Raw genomic sequence first — 18,381 nt, forward strand, 5'->3', positions numbered from 1 at the left:
GCGCTCGATTTTTTTCAATATTTTCGTCGATTCGGGCAGTCGACGGACGTTCGGAATGAGTTGGTCATCAATAGGCGTGTCGCCATTTTTAAATTGAGCAAACCGCTCGTACACTTGCGTTCTTCCGTAGCGTCATTCGGTACGCTGTTTCCGACATTAAAAAAAGTTTCAGAAACTTATAATTAAATTTCCCCAGAGACATTTAACAATGGGAGGCCGCCAATTGTGAAATTCAGATTCGATTCATACTGCGCATAATAAAAGCTCATGGCCAGAGGTGTAATGTGGCAAAGCAACAAGATGCACTTCTCAGCCGTTGTCCAGAAAATCGACAGTTAAAAGAAACCGTTGCGATGAAATACTCTCTACGATTGATAAAGGTGGCAGGGGTAAAATACACCGAGCGAAAGGCTATTTACAATTTGTACAGAAGCCAGACGGCAGCTACACTCCTGGAAATGGAAAAAAGAACACATTGACACCGGTGTGTCAGACCCACCATACTTGCTCCGGACACTGCGAGAGGGCTGTACAAGCAATGATCACACGCACGGCACAGCGGACACACCAGGAACCGCGGTGTTGGCCGTCGAATGGCGCTAGCTGCGCAGCATTTGTGCACCGCCGCCGTCAGTGTCAGCCAGTTTGCCGTGGCATACGGAGCTCCATCGCAGTCTTTAACACTGGTAGCATGCTGCGACAGCGTGGACGTGAACCGTATGTGCAGTTGACGGACTTTGAGCGAGGGCGTATAGTGGGCATGCGGGAGGCCGGGTGGACGTACCACTGAATTGCTCAACACGTGGGGCGTGAGGTCTCCACAGTACATCGATGTTGTCGCCAGTGGTCGGCGGAAGGTGCACGTGCCCGTCGACCTGGGACCGGACCGCAGCGACGCACGGATGCACGCCAAGACCGTAGGATCCTACGCAGTGCCGTAGGGGACCGCACCGCCACTTCCCAGCAAGTTAGGAACACTGTTGCTCCTGGGGTATCGGCGAGGACCATTCGCAACCGTCTCCATGAAGCTGGGTTACGGTCCCGCACACCGTTAGGCCGTCTTCCGCTCACGCCCCAACATCGTGCAGCCCGCCTCCAGTGGTGTCGCGACAGGCGTGAATGGAGGGACGAATGGAGACGTGTGGTCTTCAGCGATGAGAGTCGCTTCTGCCTTGGTGCCAATGATGGTCGTATGCGTGTTTGGCGCCGTGCAGGTGAGCGCCACAATTAGGACTGCATACGACCGAGGCACACCGGGCCAACACCCGGCATCATGGTGTGGGGAGCGATCTCCTACACTGGCCGTACACCACTGGTGATCGTCGAGGGGACACTGAATAGTGCACGGTACATCCAAACCGTCATCGAACCCATCGTTCTACCATTCCTAGACCGGCAAGGGAACTTGCTGTTCCAACAGGACAATGCACGTCCGCATGTATCCCGTGCCACCTAACGTGCTCTAGAAGGTGTAAGTCAACTACCCTGGCCAGCAAGATCTCCGGATCTGTCCCCCATTGAGCATGTTTGGGACTGGATGAAGCGTCGTCTCACGCGGTCTGCACGTCCAGCACGAACGCTGGTCCAACTGAGGCGCCAGGTGGAAATGGCATGGCAAGCCGTTCCACAGGACTACATCCAGCATCTCTACGATCGTCTCCATGGGAGAATAGCAGCCTGCATTGCTGCGAAAGGTGGATATACACTGTACTAGTGCCGACATTGTGCATGCTCTGTTGCCTGTGTCTATGTGCCTGTGGTTCTGTCAGTGTGATCATGTGATGTATCTGACCCCAGGAATGTGTCAATAAAGTTTCCCCTTCCTGGGACAATGAATTCACGGTGTTCTTATTTCAATTTCCAGGAGTGTATAAGAGCAAAGTGGCACGAAAGGGAAGCAGTGGTTGGGAAGGGAGTGAGACAGGGTTGTAGCCTATCCCCGATGTTATTCAATCTGTATATTGAGCAAGCAGTAAAGGAAACAAAAGAAAAATTCGGAGTAGGTATTAAAATCCATGGAGAAGAAATAAAAAGTTTGAGGTTTGCCAATGACATTGTAATTCCGTCAGGGACAGCAACGGACTTGGAAGAGTAGTAGAACGTAATGGCCAGTGTCTTGAATCGAAGATATAAAATGAACATCAACAAAAGCACAACAAGGATAATGAAATGCAGTCTAATTACGTCAATAGATGTTAAGAGAATTAAATTAGGAAACGGGACTCTTAAAATAGTAAATGAGTTTCGCTATTTGGCCAGAAAAATAACTGATGGTGTTCGAAATAAGGAGGATATAAAATGCAGACTGGCAATGGCAAGAAAAGCGATTCTGAAGGAGATAAATTTGTTAACAGAGTATAAATTTAAGTCTCAGGAAGTCCTTTCTGAACGTATTTGTATGGAATGAAGTCATGTATGGAAGTGAAACATGGACGATAAACAGTTTAGACAAGAAGAGAATAGCAGCTTTTGAAATGTGGTGCTACAAAAGAATGCTGAAGGTTACATGGGTAGATCACATAACTAATGAGGAGGTACAGAATAGAATTGGGGAGAAGAGAAGTTTGTGGCACACCTTGACTAGAAGAAGGGATCGGTTGGTAGGACACATTCTGAGGCATCAAGGGATGACCAATTTAGTATTGCGGGAAAGTGTGGGATTTAAATAAAAATAGCTCTAAGCACTATGGGACTTAACATCTAAGGTCATCAGTCCCCTAGACTTAGAACTACTTAAACCTAACTAACCTAGAGACATTACACACACCCATGCCCGAGGCAGGATTCGAACCTGCGACCCCGTAGCTACAGCGCGGTTCCGGACTGAAACGCCTAGAACCGCTCGGCTACACCGGCCGGCCGTGGGCATTAAAATCGTAGAGACGGACCAAGAGACGAACACAGCAAGCAGATTCAGAGAGATGTAGGTTGCAGTAGTTATTCGAAGGCGATCAGAGTTGCACAGAATAGAGTATCATGGAGAGCAGCATCAAACCAGTCTTCGGACTGAAGACCACAACGACAACAATGCATCTGGAAATGTTAATGCCCCCATACACAAGCAAACAATTTATCAAATTTTAACAGCTTTGTCAAATATTTCACAGTGTACTACTTTGTTGACATGTTTGTTAGACACAGGGCGTGTTTGACGTCTTTGAGAGAGGTTTCGATTGACAGTAGATTTTACAAGATGGGGAACGTTGTTTGTGTCAATGTTTCGCCGCGCACGTTTACCGGAAAAAAGTTTTGTTACAAAACTCACAGCACTGCGAGTTTCCACAACTATGAAAACAAGGATAAAAATAAAACAGCACTGTTGTTGTTGTTGTTGTCTTCAGTCCTGAGACTGGTTTGATGCAGCTCTCCATGCTACTCTATCCTGTGCAAACTTCTTCATCTCCCAGTACCTACTGCAGCCTACATCCTTCTGAATCTGCTTAGTGTATTCATCTCTTGGTCTCCCTCTACGCTTTTTACCCTCCACGTTTCCCTCCAATACTGTATCCGTGATCCCTTGATGCCTCAGAACATGTCCTACCAACCGATCCCTTCTCCTAGTCAAGTTGTGCCACAAGCTCCTCATCTCCCCAATTCTATTCCATACCTCCTCATTAGTTATGTGATCTGCCCATCTACTCTTCAGCATTTTTTGCAGCACCACATTTCGAAAGTTTCTATTCTCTTCTTGTCCAAACTATTTATCGTCCATGTTTCACTTCCATACGTGGCTACACTCCATACAAATACTTTCAGAAACGACTTCCTGACACTTAAATCTATACTGGATGTTAAGAAATTTCTCTTCTTCAGAAACGCTTTCCTTGCCATTGCCAGTCAGCATTTTATATCCTCTCTACTTCGACCATCATCAGTTATTTTGCTCCCCAAACAGTAAAACTCCTTTACTATTTTAAGTGTCTCATTTCCTAATCTAATTCCCTCAGCATCACCCGATCTAATTCGACTAAATTCCATTATCCTCGCTAAGCTTTTGTTGATGTTCATCTTATATCCTCCTTTCAAGACACTGTCCATTCCGTTCAACTGCTCTTCCAAGTCCTTTGCTGTCGCTGACAGAATTACAATGTCATCGGCGAACCTCAAAGTTTTTATTTCTTCTCCGTGGAATTTAATTCCTACTCCGAATTTTTCTTTTGTTTCCTTTACTGCTTACTCAATATACAGATTGAATAACATCGGGGACAGGCTGCAACCCTGTCTCACTCCCTTCCCAACCCCTGCTTCCCATTCATGGCCCCCGACACTTGTAACTGCCTTCTGGCCTCTGTACAAATTGTAAATAGCCTTTCGCTCGGTGTATTTTACCCCTGCGAAAGAGAGTATTCGAGTCAACATTGTCAAAAGCTTTCTCTAAGCTAGTTACCAAACTAGTAGTTACCAAAATGATACAGGTATTGCCTCTTTCCCAGCCGTATATTGCACAACAAGACATTGAGGAGAAAATAAATATTCCATGCACAACAAAAAAATTGGTTCTGAGGTCATTAGTACCCCAGAACTTAGAACTACTTAAACCTAACTAACCTAAGGACATCACACACATCCATGCCCGAGGCAGGATTCGAACCTGCGACAGTAGCAGCAGCGCGGCTCCGGACTGGAGCGCCTAGAACCGCACGGCCACCGCGGCCGGCACACTTTAGTGATGTTAAATTGACAAACTTTGTTGGTATGTGTACGAGCGTGTGAGACAAACCCGTCGATAAGAAAGTTTTATCGCCTGCAGGTCCTGGGGTGTCCACACAACTTCCAGCCCCCCCCCCCCCCCTCTCTCTCTCTCTCTCTGTCACTCTTTCTCTCTCTCTCTTTGCCTGCCTCCCTCTTATTCAATGCGTCTGCTATCCACTCCCTGCAGCGCTTATAGCTCGGGAGACGAAGCAGATCTCACAAGCTCTTCCCAGAAGACTGCCTTTTACATAAGAAATCTCCCTCGTATTCTGACAAAGCGTACCGGTTTTACCCAAGAATCCCCCGGCCCCTTTTACAACCAGAGCACTGTGCGCTTCCCTTACGGCAAATCTACACAAAGGGCGGCTGGTGTAGGTTTGTAGAAGTCGAAATATGGGCCTAGTGAAGCTTATGGAGTGCAGTCATCTTTGGAACACGATGGCACTCCGTCTTAACGTGCGGTAATTCCTGGCAAAAAAATCTGGCAAAAAGGGCATTCCTGGCCAAGAGTAGTCTACAGGTACCAAACTTAGGTCTTAATTTGAGGAAAAAAATTATGAGAATGTACATTTGGAGCACAGCATTGTACGGTAGTGAAACATGCACTGTGGGAAAACGGGAAAGAAAAGAGGCTCAAAAAATGGCTCTGAGCACTATGGGACTTAACTGCTGAGGTCATCAGACACCTAGAACTTAGAACTACTTAAACCCAACTAACCTAAGGACATCACACAGACCCATGCCAAGGTAGGATTCGAACCTGCGACCGTAGCGGTCGCGCGGTTCCAGACTGTAGCGCCTAGAACCGCTCGGCCACCCCGGACGGCACAGAAAAGAGTCGAAGCTTTTGAGACGTGGTGCTACAGACGAATGTGGAAAATTAGGTGGACTGATAAGGCACGGAATGAGCAGATCCTGCGTAGAATCTGCGAGAAAAGGAATGTGTGGAAAACACTGACAAGAAGAAGGCACACGATTATGGGACATGTGTTAAGATATCAGATAATAATGATGATGACATCCATTTGTTGTACGAGGGTAGAATATATTCTGATACCAAACGCAGTAAGGTATCTCGAACAGAATGGCATTCTCCATGGCAACCAGCGTGGATTCCGAAAACATCGATCGACTGAAACCCAACTCCCATTCCTCTCACCTAAAAGCTTCGGATTAAGGCGTTCAGGTAGACGCAATATTTGTCGATGTGCGAAAAGCTTATGACTCAGTATTACTAGCTTATTATCAAAAGAGCGATCTTATGGGGTAGCAAGCGTAATTTGAGACTGGATTTTTTTTGTGGGGGTGGGGGTGGGGTGGGGGGGGGCGCAGGATCGAAGGAATATGTGGAAAAGGAGAAGGGCAGAATGACAGGATATATGTTAAAACATGAGGGACTGACTTCCACGATACTAGAGGGAGCTCTAGAGGGCAAAAACTGTAGAGGAAGACAGACACTGAAATACATCCATCAAATAATTGGGAACGTAGGTTGCAAGTGCTACTCTGAGAGGAAAAGGTTGGTACAGGACAGGGTTTCGTCGGTGGATGTTTGAAACCAATCAGAACACTGATGGCTCAACAAACAAAGTAAAATAAAATAAAAGCGTCCGTAAATAATTCAGCAGAATGTCACAATGAAGCCAGAAGTGTGAACCGCAGTAAAAATTGTGAACGCGAACATTTGCAAGCGAATAATGATGAAAAATTATGGTTGACAGTATTAAACATCTTATCAGAATCAGAAGAATTGATTTTTCCGCCGCCCGTTGTGGCCGAGAGGGTCTAGGCGTTTCAATCTGGAACCGCGCGACCGCTACGGTCGCAGGTTCGAATCGTGCCTCGGGCATGGATGTGTGTGATGTCCTTGGGTTAGTCAGGTTTAAGTAGTTCTAAGTTCTAGGGGACTGACGACCTCAGATGTTAAGTCTCATATTTGCTGAGAGCCATGATTAGCACAACACAACACCCAGTCTCTGAGCGGAGAAAATCTCCGACCCAGCTGGGAATCGAACTCGGGTCAATAGGATTGAAATTCTGTCGCGGTGACCACTCAGCTACCGGAGGCGGACACCCAATGTCAATGGGTTTGATTTGTGGGGCGCTCAACTGCGCGGCCATCAGCGCCCGTACAAAGTCCCAATATTTACACAGTCCAGTTTAAGCCACGTTCACACATTATGATGAAATGATGGGGAAAACTCAAGCACTCAGTCCCCGGGCAGAGAAAATCCCCAATCCAGCCGGGAATCGAACCCAGGACCCCGTGATCCAGAGGCAGCAACGCTAGCGACATTTTTTTTTTTTTTATCTCACTTCGTTCCTTGGTCGATGAATTTGTTCGGGGCGGACGTCCCGTGATGCTTCTTCAAGTTAATCGTCGATCCATTAACTCAGATTTTTTTTTTATTATAGAGGGCAGCTAACCCTCTGACCGTAACCACTACACCACGAACTGCGGATAATCAAATGTCAAAGAACACAGATTTAAAAAATACACAGACCTGTTTAGAAATGTCCACGTTCAGTGTCAAACTCGAACAAATTCTCACATGTGGAAAAAAAAAAAAAACTGGGCAACTCCTAAATTTATTCACAAATTTCAGCTTTGTTATTCACTCCGTATCAAAGAATCCGCATAAGGGCGAGTAGAGCTTAATCGTGTACTACACGAAATGTACTCGCAGTTGCGAATACGAACGACGGTTAGCTGCATACGGGAATGACTGCAATGGAAATTTGTGCCCGACCGGGACACGAACCCGAGCTTCCCGATTTGCGCGAGCGGTCACCTTAACCGCTTTGGTTATTCCTGCAAGAGTGACGGCCGGACGCAAATTGCTATTCACTGGTGAACCAAAACATTACGACCACTGCCCGCCGCAAAGTTGGATGCCCCCTGGTGGTGTTGCAGGCGCGTGACGCGGGAACAAAAGTACACTACTGGCCATTAGATTAGATTACATTAGATTAGATTAAAGTAGTGAGACAGGGTTGTAGCCTCTCCCCGATGTTACTCAATCTGTATATTGAGCAAGCAGTAAAGGAAACAAAAGAAAAATTCGGAGTAGGTATTAAAATTCATGGAGAAGAAGTAAAAACTTTGAGGTTCGCCGATGACATTGTAATTCTGTCAGAGACAGCAAAGGACTTGGAAGAGCAGTTGAACGGAATGAACAGTGTCTTGAAAGGAGGATATAAGATGAACATCAACAAAAGCAAAACGAGGATAATGGAATGTAGTCGAATTAAGTCGGGTGATGCTGAGGGAATTAGATTAAGAAATGAGACACTTAAAGTAGTAAAGCAGTTTTGCTATTTGGGGAGCAAAATAACTGATGATGGTCGAAGTAGAGAGGATATAAAATGTAGACTGGCAATGGGAAGGAAAGCGTTTCTGAAGAAGAGAAATTTGTTAACGTCGAGTATAGATTTAAGTGTCAGGAAGTCTTTTCTGAAAGTATTTGTATGGAGTGTAGCCATGTATAGAAGTGAAACATGGACGATAAATAGTTTGGACAAGAAGAGAATAGAAGCTTTCGAAATGTGGTGCTACAGAAGAATGTTGAAGATTAGATGGGTAGATCACATAACTAATGAGGAAGTATTGAATAGGATTGGGGAGAAGAGAAGTTTGTGGCACAACTTGACCAGAAGACGGGATCGGTTGGTAGGACATGTTCTGAGGCATCAAGGGATCACCAATTTAGTATTGGAGGGCAGCGTGGAGGGTAAAAATCGTAGAGGGAGACCAAGAGATGAATAGACTAAGCAGATTCAGAAGGATGTAGGTTGCAGTAGGTACTGGGAGATGAACAAGCTTGCACAGGAAGAGTAGCATGGAGAGCTGCATCAAACCAGTCTCAGGACTGAAGACCACAACAACAAACAGATTAGATTAATACTAGTTCCATGGATCATGAATATGATATTTCGTAATGATGTGGAACGAGTCAAATTTTCCACTACATGACATAATTAAGTTAATTTAACAACATACTTAAGTTAATACAACAACTTTTTCATTTTTTTGTGTTTTTTATTTTTAATTTTTTACTTTTTTAATTTTTTTTTAAATTTATATCTAACAAGTCCTCTATGCAGTGGAAGGAGTTGTCATTCAGAAATTCTTTTAATTTCGTCTTAAATACTTGTTGGTTATCTGTCAGACTTGTGATACTATTTGGTAAGTGACCAAAGACTTTAGTGCCAGTATAATTCACCCCTTTCTGTGCCAAAGTTAGATTTAATCTTGAATAGTGAAGATCATCCTTTCTCCTAGTATTGTAGTTATGCACACAGCTGTTAGTGTTGAATTGGGTTTGGTTGTTAATAACAAATTTCATAAGAGAGTATATATACTGAGAAGCTACTGTGAATATCCCTAGATCCTTAAATAGATGTCTGCAGGATGATCTTGGGTGGACTCCAGCTTTTATTCTGATTACACGCTTTTGTGCAATAAATACTTTATTCCTCAGTGATGAATTACCCCAAAATACGATGCCATATGCCAGCAATGAGTGAAAATAGGCGTAGTAAGCTAATTTACTAAGATGTTTATCACCAAAATTTGCAATGACCCTTATTGCATAAGTAGCTGAACTCAAACGTTTCAGCAGATCATCAATGTGTTTCTTCCAATTTAATCTCTCATCAATGGCCACACCTAAAAATTTGGAATATTCCACCTTAGCTATATGCTTCTGATTAAGGTCTATATTTATTAATGGCGTCATACCATTCACTGTACGGAACTGTATGTACTGTGTCTTATCAAAATTCAGTGAGAGTCCGTTTACAAGGAACCACTTAGTAATTTTCTGAAAGACAGTATTGACAATTTCACCAGTTAATTCTCGTTTGTCAGGTGTGATTACTATATTTGTATCATCAGCAAAGAGAACTAACTTTGCCTCTTCATGAATATAGAATGGCAAGTCATTAATATATATTAAGAACATTAAAAGTGCTACACCAAGAAGAAATGCAGGTGATAAACGGGTATTCATTGGACAAATATGCTGCACTATAACCGACATGTGATTACATTTTCACGCAATTTGGGGGCATAGATCCTGAGAAATCAGTACCCAGAACAACCACCTCTGGCCGTAATAACGGCCTTCATACGCCTGGGCATTGAGTCAAACAGAGCTTGGATGGCGTGTACAGGTACAGCTGCCCATGCAGCTTCAACACGATACCACAGTTCATCGAGAGTAGTGACTGGCGTATTGTGATGAGTCAGTTGCTCGGCCACCATCGACAAGACGTTTTCAATTGGTGACTACATGCGGTCGTGCATTATCCTGCTGAAATGTAGGGTTTCGCAGGGATCGAGTGAAGGGTAGAGCCACGGGTCGTAACACATCTGAAATGTAACGTCCACTGTTCAAAGTACCGTCAGTACGAACAAGAGGTGACCGAGACGTGTAACCAATGGCACCCCATACCAACACGCCGGGTGATACGCCACTATGGCGATGACTAATACACGCTTCCAATGTGCGCTCATCGCGATGTCGCCAAACACGGATGCGACCATCGTGATGCTGTAAACAGAACTTGGATTCATCCGAAAAAATGACGTTTTGCCATTCGTGCACCCAGGTTCGTCGTCGAGTACACCATCGCAGGCGCTCCTGTCTGTGATGCAGCGTCATGGGTAACCGCAGCCACGGTCTCCGAGCTGATAGTCCGTGCTGCTGCAAACGTCGTGGAACTGTTCGTGCAGATGGTTGTTGCCTTGCAAACGTCCCCATCTGTTGACTCAGGGATCGAGACGCGGCTGCACGATCCGTTACAGCCGTGCGGATAAGATGCCTGTCATCTCGGCTTGCTAGTGATACGACGCCGTCGGGATCCAGCACGGCGTTCCGTATTACCCTGCTGAAGTCACCGTTTCCATATTCTGCTAACAGTCATCGGATCTCGACCGATGGGAGCAGCAATGTCGCGATACGATAAACCGCAATCTCGATAGGCTACAATCCGACCTTTGTCAAAGTCGGAAACGTGATGGTACGCATTTCTCCTCCTTACACGAGGCATCACAACAACGTTTCACCAGGCAGCGTCTGTCAACTGCTGTTTGTGTATGATAAATCTGTTGCAAACTTTCCTCATGTGAGCACGTTGTAGGTGTCGCCACCGGCGCCAACCTGGTGTGAATAATAATGGTCTGAAATGCTAATCATTTGCATATCGTAGCATCATCTTCCTGTCGGTTAAATTTCGCGACTCTAGGACGTCATCTTCGTGGTGTAGCAATTTTAATGGCCAGTAGTGTAATTATCGATATATCAAGAGGACTATCGATCAGTTACTGCACACCTATGGTGTTATATGAGTCCGGTTGTTGTTTTGTTAGTCGGTTCAATTCTTTCTTGCAGTTGAATTTAATGTCAGCCCTGCTGTTTATTGCTTTTTTTTCTGTGTATTGTTCTAATAGTTCAGATAAGTTCGTGACAAAAAAGAAGGGGAAAAGCAATTTCGATTCTTCCAGTATCGTTATGTTGAAAATACGTACACGCTCCTATAATAGCGTAATTACTTACGTATAGCAATTTAATGCTAGCACTGGGGTCGGTTTTTGGAGACTGGTAGAACTTTGGATTGCAATATTTCACAACGTAACTATAAATAGCACCAAATTAAAATCAGTGGATAAAAATACATTTGGGTTTGCCTGTGTCGCTCAAAAATCGCGTTGATAAAGAAAAATTTCACCGAAACGGCGATAGATGCATTTATTAAAAAAAAAACTGCTAAAAATTCTATCATTAGTGACAAAATATCGCCTAATTTGGTCACGCGGAGGACGGTCCTCTTAATTAGGAGAAAAAAACAGTTCCGTTTCGAAACGACGGGAAGGAAAGCCGAAGAGGTGTATGATGACACCACATTCGATAGTTCGTTCGCTTTTTAAAGAATTTTTCAGCGGATTACTGGAATTCTTCCGAGCCGACTGCCCCCCTGCACTTTCGTCCAGAATCGGTTTACGCTCTTGTAACACTATAATAACTCAAGCGGTTTTTTTATTGAGATGTTCCATGATGATCTTCAAACTGTAAGGTGTTTAATTTGTAGAAATAACTATAAATGTATACATAAAAAACTCGATTAGTGCCCGCTGCTTCGCTCGCGTAGGCTGCATGGCCTGCAGAAATTTCTTTTGTTCTTATTTAATCGAATTTTAATGTTGTTCACGTATTGCAACACCTTCTAAGCTTTTCACTGTAATTAAGGCCATAGAAGCATGGCCTTTTCCGAATGTACTTCTCACCAAAAAGCGATTCTGGTAGCTGGCGTCCGAAGTCTTTGTTAATCATGCCTTTTGCGTTCTTGGGGAAATATTTCCATAGTTTCATTCCCTTACAAGTATACTTTTATTTATAAGAGAGAAGTGAAATACAATTTTCATAAATTTAGCTTTTAATTTTTTTTAATGTAACGAAATATTTTCTTAAAATTTTTTATCAAAAAAAATGTTCAAATGTGTGTGAAATCTTACGGGACTTAACTGCTAAGGTCATCAGTCCCCTAGAACTTAGAACTACTTAAACCTAACTAACCTAAGGACATCACACACATTCATGCCCGAGGCAGGATTCGAACCTGCGAGCGTAGCACCCGCGTGGTTCTGGACTGTAGCGCCTAGAACCCCTCGGCCACCACGCCCGGCCTGAGACAGGTTAACTCACCAACGTCTGGGGCAAATCCAGCCAAATTTTCTACATACATTACTCATTATTCCTGTAAAGGTATGTTGCAACAATATACCCCAACCACCCCTAGGGGCGGAAGTGGGGCTGGGAATTATATATATAAAAAAAAAAAAAAAAAAAAAAAAAACATGAAACGACCGCTATTAGTATGAAATCCATAGGTTTTGGGGGCAGTCACTATGATACAAATGAAATGACAATTTCAGAGACTGCACTGGTCTCGTACAAATATGATTTTATGTACCTATACTGAAGTGTTGATTGAAAATCTGTACCAAGGCCGGGAATTGAACCTGGATCTCTTGCTTGGAGGATTGAGGAGGGAGGCATAGCAGAGTAATCCGTGCGGCTTTGTGAACCACAGTGTCATGGTGCCTTAGTGGCTAACAGACCTGCCTAGCAATCAGCAGACCCGGTTTCGAATCCCGTCTTGGTACTAATTTTCGATCGCCGCTTCATTCCATACACATAAAAGGCACTATGAATACTGCACCACTACAGTTGGGGAACTGGGCCTGGAGGAGGGGACGAAGACAGTATCACATAAACAACTCCCTGTAATTTGTGATAGAATTTCTACCAAAACTGGCAAATGTATCACTTGCCGTCTGGAAAAAATTAAAACGATAATAAGGTTGCCCTACCAGCCTGGTAGGTGAAGGTTTGGCGTGGGAAGGCATCACATAAAAAGCATGGGTAGCGATGCCTGGAGCAATTTCAACCAAATATGGTGTATAAAGTTGTGGTATTGCTGCCAGACGTGGGAGCGAGGATGGTTGACATGTCGAAACATCGAAAAACAAACTGTTGGTATATCTTCGCTGTATTTAGGTCATCTGGATTACTTCAGAAGTATGAGGAGCAATGTCTCTCACTCGTCCTTGTTGGCTGCACCTACTACATCGTGTTTCGGGGACCAAAATCACACCAAACAGCTCACAATCAATACCAGAGATATATTTAACATGCTCTCTAGAGATGGAAGGTGTAAAGAAAAAAAACTCACAATCGGTTGCCAGCAGCACTCCTGTTTTTCGAAACGACAGTCTATAACTGGCAGAATTATACGTTTCACAAGCTGCGACATCGTCGCGAAAAAACACAGTGATCCGTGTATGTAATAAGTTTCCTTTAATTTACATCTATGGTCACAATCTTTTCTGTTTAACAGATTACCGGTTTCGGTCTTTGATGACCATCATCAGATCTGTCTCATAAAAACAAACTCCTAATGCACTGCAGCCATAGTGGCATAGTCAACTGTTAAATGCGGAATCAACACCAGCATCGTCAAATACATATAAATCACATCACATGAGTAAAACTACTGTTTAAAACATTAGTTTTACTGACAACATGACTGATGCTGGTGTTGATTCCACATTTAACAGTTGACTATGCCACTATGGCTGCAGTGCATTAGGACTTTGTTTTTATGAGACAGATCTGATGATGGTCATCAAAGACCGAAACCGGTAAACTGTTAAACAGAAAAGATTGTGACCATAGACGTAAATTAAAGGAAACTTATTAGAATTATACGTTTTGTCCCGATTCAGACGAAACACCAGAGCGAAAATCGCTAGGGATATGGCTGGGATACGCATACAAATTTGTGTGACATATGTTAAATGTGTGCAAAATATATTTCTGTGTAAAATATAGAACTACAACGCAAAACTTAAGGACAAAAGTAACTTCTCCTGATGTGCCACCTATGAGTAACATAGTTCGATGTGGCTTGCGCCGTAGATAGGAAGAACTGAAACAGTACAGCACAGAAGGTAACTGAAAGAAATACGCAATGAGACAAACAGAAATGACACTTTTATTCGAAGACAGTAATTACACAGAAGTCGCCGCATTTTATGAGGGTCCCCTGGTGGAATACGGTCCTTAACAGGGTGTGTGATCCATCACCAGGGACGGTAGCATGTGCTACGCAATGTTCTCCCATGCTCGCAAACAAGGTTCGAAAGGAATTCTATTCCTCCACCAGTGTGGCTGACAACTGCTGGATGGTTGGTGGTGCATGTGGACGTGCTCCAGTATGTCTCCCCAATGCATGCCACACGTGCTCAATGGGATTTAAGTTGGGGCAACACGCAGCCCAGTCTATTCACTGAATATCCTCCCCCACCTGCGCTATTCCATGCGGTCGTGCATTGTCATCCACAAAAAGGGTTGCGCATTGTCATCCACAAAAATGGTCGCGCATTGTCATCCACAAAAATGGTCACGCATTGTCATCCACAAAAATGAAAGGAAGTCAGGGCCGAATGCACGCCTGTGACTTGTGCATGGGGAACACATACAAGGTCACAGTAGAGTTTACCAGTGAGTGTACTGTCTTCAATGATCTGAAGGTCAGTACACCCATGGAACATTAAGACTTCACACACCATAAGACCTGGACCACCAAATCAATCGTCTTCAACGACATTCCTAGGTGCATTATACATATGTCTCGCCATATGACACTTCCCATTTGTAATGTCCAGGGACCATCAAGAATCGTGGTGACTACAATGTAATTAGTGTCTCTAAACAAAATTGTCACTCCTGTTTGTTGTTTGAGGCCTGCAGTGCAAAATACGAGACATGTTTAAGTAAGTACCGTTTCGAAATTAAAAAAAAAGACGCGCTAAGATATCTCAATAATTTTATTTTTACATGAAAGCCTGTACCTTAATCTACGCACTGACGCCATTACAGTCTGATTCTTCCTTGCTTACGTTGTGTACTGAGTGTTTGAGATAATCGTTGAGTCCCACCGACTGTGAAGTACGGGCTGTTGTAACATTTCTTAGTGCTAAAACCCCAAAAGCGATCGATATTCATCGTGAGATCTGTGCAGTTTACGGAGAAAACATTATGAGTGATGGAATGGTAAGAAAGTGGGTGAGAGCGTTTAAAGATGGCCGCACAAATGTGCACGATGAACAACGGAGTGGGCGTCCTTCGGTCGTAAATGAGAGTTTGGGGCAGGAAGTGGACAATAAGGTGAGAGAAAACAGATGCTTTACGGTTTCCTCCTTGCGGGGTGACTTTCCTAATGTTTCTGCATGTCTTTTGTATGGCACTGTGACTGAGCGCTTGTATTACCGAAAATTGTGCGCACGTAGGGTACCTAAAATGTTGACAGATGTGCACAAAACCAAACGTTTTAGACAGTGCATTGACTTTCCTTGAGCGGTACAACAACGACGGTGGTGATTCCTTAGCCAAATTGTTACGGGCGATGAAACGTGGGTGGCCTACTTCACACCAAGATCAAAGCAACAGTCCATGTAAGTTGAGCAAGGGAATCCTTTTGCTGCAAGACAATACCCATCCGCACGTGGCGAATCAGACCAAAGATCTCATCACATCTTTTCGATGAGAAACTCTAGATCATCCTCCGTACAGCCCCGATCTTGCGCCCAGTGACTGCCATCTGTTCCTGCACTTGAAGAAACACCTGGGTGGTCAGCGTCTTCGAGACGATGACGAAGTCAAAACAGTGGTGGTACAGTGGTTAACAAGTCAGGCGGCAGACTTCTATGAGGAGGGTATTCAAAACCTGGCACAAAGTTATGACAAGTGCCTCAGTATTGACGGAAATTCTGCAGAAAGTACAATAAGGTAAACGCTTTCATATTAAAATAAAATAATTGAGATTTCTTAGGACATCTTTTTTAATTTCCAAAACGGTACTTAAAAAACACGCCTCATATGTCTTCTAATGACACAATTATTACGAATATCAGTCAGCTACACTGCTCTTTAAATGGTTTTTCTTTTATAAACTAATCACGATGGGCCTAAGCCCATTTTGGCATATTGCCACCATTAGGTGCTCTGTAAATACGTAAGTAAGCAATGGTCTTAATATGATGGTCTGTAACTATGATCAGAAAAGATTTTTTATCTTATATGTAATATCTTGATGCCCTTTTTTAAAATTATTAGTTTCTCCTTAGATGTACACTGGAGATGTATATGTGACTTTAGTTGGCTGCTATGTATACTATTTTTCTCTTCACAGCTTGGATGATAGTGGACCATCGATGATACATGTTTACATAGTTACCATTATAAATAAGTTCAAAATTGCTCTGAGGACTATGGGACTTAACATCTGAGGTCATCAGTCCCCTAGAACTTAGAACTTCTTAAACCTAACTAACCTAAGGACACCACACACATCCATGCCCGAGGCAGAATTCGATCCTGCGACCGTAGCAGTCCCGCAGTTCCGGACTCGAGCGCCTAGAACCGTACGGCCACCGCGGCCGGCTATAAATAAGTGATGTGTGGAAAGTAGGTAGTTTTTCTACTATGTTTATAGGACTGGCTTTTTACTACGTTTTTGTCGGCAATTTATTTTGTCTCACTGCATATTCCTTCCAGTTTCCCTGTGTACCGTACTGGAGCAGTTCTTTCTATGTACGGTCAAAGTATCACCAAGCTTTGTTATTTGGCTGTAGCATATCATCTGAAGGTTGCTTTTGTTATGAGTTTTGCACACCGTAGTATGTGATGCGTCCGTATGCGGGTGAAGCCGAGGGAAAAAAGCTTGGATATGCATAAAGACTCTGTGCCACAGATTTTAGGGGGAAAGGGCGAGATTGGGGGGGGGGGGGGGGGTATGAGAAAGGTCGCCTTGTCCCCCCCCCCTCCCCGCAGTTGCTGTGATCGTATTTCAACCTAGGTGGAACATGAAAATAATATTTCCAGAATGAGATTTTCGCTCTCCAGCGGAGTGTGCGCTGATATGAAACTTCCTGGCAGATTAAAACTGTGTCCCGGACCGAGACGCGAACTCGGGACCTTTGCCTTTCGCGGGCAAGTGCACTTTCTTTCAGGAGTGCTAGTTCTGAAAGGTTCGCAGGAGAGCTTCTGTAAAGTTTGGAAGTTAGGAGACGAGGTACTGGCAGAAGTAAAGCTGTGAGGACCGGGCGTGAGTCGTGTTTGTGTAGCTCAGATGGTAGAGCACTTGCCCGCGAAAGGCAAAGGTCCCGAGTTCGAGTCTCAGTCCAGCACACAGTTTTAATCTGCCAGGAAGTTGAATGAAAATAATATCTTAATAAGCTGTGGCGCTTAGGCATGAACAGAAAACTTATTTCAAAGTATAACAACAATACATTATAGTATATTTTACTCACGTTTGTGGAGTGCGATGGTGGTGGCGAACAGGCCTTCGATCCGGTGAGGGTGATCTGTCACAAAAGTGGAGCAACTCCGGCACTTGTGGCGTATTCTGGGAAGAAACACAGCAGGAGACAGTCAACACACAGAAAACACTCACTGGTGTGTTTTATTCGGTGCAGCAACGAAGCACGGGCGAGTTTGTTGCGAGATGGTGTTCTAACCGCGCGAACGTAGCACGGAAAATAACGCGGGCGAAGCCACACACAGGCCAAGTCAGTCAGTCACGTTGCACGGCCGACTAGTCACGTTGCACGGCCAGGAACTGCGCCGCGCGATGTAATTTGGACGGCACCACTCGCGCACGCGTAGACGCCTGGTTTGCAAAGTTCTGTCTGTCACAGAGCGGCACTGTACGTAACAACTGCGACACTCGCTGCTGGAGCGCGGTTGACGGTGCGAGTGCGTACTGTGCGTACTGTATGTCTGTCGTTTGAGAGCGCAGCTGGGCGTGCTGTTTACTCGTCGGCTGCTTCGCTTTACCTGCCCTTCCGGCTGAGCCGCTCACGCCTTCAGGCGCCCCGGCGCATGCGCAGAGCCGCGCCGGGCAGCTGTCTCTTTCTGGCGTCACGCACCCGCGCACGTGAGCTCCGCAGTGCAGCCAACCCCGGCGCGAAGTCACCGCCGCGCGCCACCAAATTCCCCCAAGGACCTGACCTTCCCACTGTGAGCCAAATAGCCAGGCCCCCACAACCGCACGAGTGGTCGACTGTGATGAGTGGACAAATTGAATAGCTGGGCGGCGGCCAATTGAGTGGTAAACTGACGC

General features: G+C 44.6%; 1 protein-coding gene across 1 annotated transcript in view; it reads right to left on the reverse strand.

The window, feature by feature from the left end:
- The window catches only part of LOC124553531 (period circadian protein), a 197,896-nt gene extending 179,790 nt beyond the window's left edge, over positions 1-18,106 (reverse strand). The window contains exon 1 of the mRNA XM_047127380.1: positions 17,570-18,106. The gene's annotated coding sequence lies outside the window, so the exon portion shown is untranslated. The remainder of the gene's footprint in view (positions 1-17,569) is intronic.
- Positions 18,107-18,381: the final 275 nt, after the last annotated feature.

The sequence above is a fragment of the Schistocerca americana genome, chromosome 11 (genome assembly GCF_021461395.2).
Source record: "Schistocerca americana isolate TAMUIC-IGC-003095 chromosome 11, iqSchAmer2.1, whole genome shotgun sequence".
NCBI classification, from domain to species: domain Eukaryota; kingdom Metazoa; phylum Arthropoda; class Insecta; order Orthoptera; family Acrididae; genus Schistocerca; species Schistocerca americana.